Source organism: Schistocerca americana, chromosome 3 (genome assembly GCF_021461395.2).
Source record: "Schistocerca americana isolate TAMUIC-IGC-003095 chromosome 3, iqSchAmer2.1, whole genome shotgun sequence".
Taxonomy (NCBI): Eukaryota; Metazoa; Arthropoda; class Insecta; order Orthoptera; family Acrididae; genus Schistocerca; species Schistocerca americana.
In genome coordinates, this window is record NC_060121.1 from 216,750,557 (window position 1) to 216,753,620 (window position 3,064).

The 3,064-nt window shown below is 43.9% G+C and overlaps 1 non-coding gene across 1 annotated transcript; it reads right to left on the reverse strand.

The window, feature by feature from the left end:
* Positions 1-2,384: 2,384 nt before the first annotated feature.
* Positions 2,385-2,459, reverse strand: Trnat-cgu. Its single transcript has one exon. It is a non-coding gene; the product is annotated as a tRNA-Thr (tRNA).
* Positions 2,460-3,064: the final 605 nt, after the last annotated feature.

Here is a 3,064-nt window from a genome sequence, read left to right on the forward strand (position 1 = left end):
AACTCGAAAATATAATGTTATATAATTAATTTTTTGTTTATTTCTGGTACGTGTCTTCAGTTCCGGTACCCACTCAAATTACCAAACCACAGTGGCGTCGCACACCGCTAGAGGAACTAAAACCAAATGGCGCAGCCTGTCCTCACTTTACCGATCATGGTGGTATAATAAGGGAAGTAGTCCTAACGTCAGAGACTTGAAGCCGACGTCCACCATTTTATTGCCCTTATTTTATTTAGCGTATGGCTAATACAGACATATCATGAAATTACATATACATATGTACATATTGACACACAAGAAACTTAAGTTTGTCTTTACAACTGAATATCCAGTCCTTCAGTCCAGCGCACTGCATCTGGAGTTGCTAGCAGGAAGTCCTCTTTGGCGCCGTGATAGGCTCGAATCCTGCATTCACTGACAATGTGGTGAACAGTCTGGTATGGAGCCCCGCAGTCACAAGCTGGATCAGGCAGCTTCTTCCACTTAAAGAGAGCATCCCTGCATCGCCCATGGCTGGTGCGGATTCTGTTGAGAGTAGACCACGTCTTGCGTGGTAAGTCGAGTCCACTTGGAAGTTTAGCACCTGAGAAGGTGTTATGCAGGTGCACATCTGTCACTGCTTCCCACCGACCTTTCCATCCTTCAAGAGATTTGAAATTCTTAGCAACCATGTCAGCAGCATCGCACAGAGTTGGATGACGTGATTTCAGTCTCTTGCGATTTAAAAGTGGCAGGTCGCTATGCACGGGTAGGTTAGAATTCCTGGAGATCTTGTGGAATTCTCTCATAAGGGCAGTACATCTGCGTAGATCAGGAGGCATTATACCGGTTAACAGTGGAAGCCAATAAACTGGAGTAGATCTGATTGTGCCAGATATTATGCGCATTGTCGTATTCAGCTGGGTATCAACAAGCCTTGTATGATGACTATTCATCCAAACAGGTGCACAATACTCAACACTTGAGTATACCAAGCCCAGAGCTGAAGTTCGCAGGGTGGTTGCTGAAGATCCCCAGGTAGTTCCGCATAGCTTATGGAGGATGTTGTTTCGAGTCCTCAGCTTTTGAGCTAAGTTAAGAAGGTGTTGTTTGAAGCATAGTGTACGATCCAGGATGACACCAAGATATTTTGGGTTCCAGTTGTGACGAAGAATTCTGTCTCTGAAACTTACCTCCAGTTTTACGTTCGCCAACTGGTTATTTAGATGGAAGCAACACACTTTTGTTTTACTTACATTGGGTTGGAGTCTCCAGATTTTGAAGTAATTGTCTAATACAGACAGGTCTTTGGCTAAAATCTCTTCTGTTGTCTACATTTCCTGGTGTTTGACGGCTAGAGCCAGGTCATCGGCATAGCAGTATTTTCTGGACGAAGTGTCAGGTAGATCAGATAGATATAGGTTGAACAGTAAGGGTGAGAGAACTGATCCTTGAGGCAATCCGTTATTCAGCTTCCTCTCCTTACTTATGTCGCTTCCAGCCCTAAGCATTACCTTCTGGTGGGAGTGTTTTGGCCAGAAATGACATCTCACGTCGTGTACGGGTCTACTAATAATTAAGTCCCCTGGATTTTTAACTCTAGGGGCATCTGAAAAGCATTGTGTTTGCGTAACCAGTTCCTCATGTGCACACCAGCATGTTCAGGATGTCACTGAGGCTATTCGGAGAGAGATCAGGACGTGCGAAAAAGTGTGGCAGTCCATGATGCGACATGTGAACGCGGCAGTTGCGTCCCGTGGAGGCCAGGTGTTGTTACTTGGATGCGATGCAGCTCTGAACTGTCTTCTGGGACGATTTGTCGTCGTTGTACGCACACCGTCCATTTCTGGACACATGTTCATAGCACCTTTTTTCCTCTGTTTCCAGCCAGGAATCCGTATCTGCAGTTTGTCCATTTTATTAATATTCGTCCTGTATATATCCCGATAAATACCTACCGTTCGATCTGTGTCCTTAAAAACCACAATACGTCGAACTGACGATTCACAATATCGCGCGACTGCAGCACCCTCGGCGAGTCTAGTTATTTTTACATGGTCTTTGAGAACAATGTACAGCGTAAGTCTGTAGCGCCATTTTCCCTCATTATACGTTCATCTTATGAATGGGCTCTGCCATTTTGTTTTGATTCCTACAGGTACCTCCAAATAAACAAAAAATTGATCATGTAACTTTAATTTTTCAAGGCGATTATTAAGACGTTACGAATAACTCAAGTAGTAGATTTCTTTAGAGAATAATACGCTCTTAGCTGTGCTACTCTGCTTTTTATATACTCTTTGCTTCTTCAGTCATACGATACTTCAAATGATAACTAAATCGACACCCTAGCGGGCAAACAGGCGTTGATATACATTACTGCGGACATGTTGAAATTTGTGTGCCCCGACAGGGACTCGAACCCGGGATCTCCTGCTTACGTGGCAGACGCTCTAGCCATCTGAGCCATCGAGGGCACAGAGGATAGTGCGCCTGCAGGGACTTATCCCTTGCACGCTCCCCATGAGACCCAAATTCCCAACGTGTCAACACCACTACATTCGTAGTGCGCCTAATAGATGTTGGCCCATCGCACTCTGGGGGTGTCGATTTAATTATCATTTCATTCTAGAGAAGCTGCACGGCCATCAATGGTATCTGTTCTTTCGGGAACAGATACTACCTTCATATCAGATACTTTACTTCCAAGGTAGGAGAATTCTTTCACTTCGGAATTCTTTATTCGAGAGTACAGAAAGAGCTGATTTCAAAACTCCATATTTACTGACAAAAACTTACTGCAAACAAGGGATGAATTGGAAAATGCTCACAAAAACTTAAGGTTTTAGCTATACTATTACAAATTCTCTATGTTTTCACAAGCAGCGTTACAAATATCATCTAGACGATAGCTAAATTCATCATAAGCTGTGCTTTTACACTTCTGTGTCACGAGGTAACTTGGACACAATTTCCTTAAAATATCCCACAGGAAAAAATTGCATGGGAACGTCTGGCGATCTTGGTGGCCAAGAATGCAGGGCAATATCTCAGAGTCCCATGCGCCCAATCCAGCATTGAG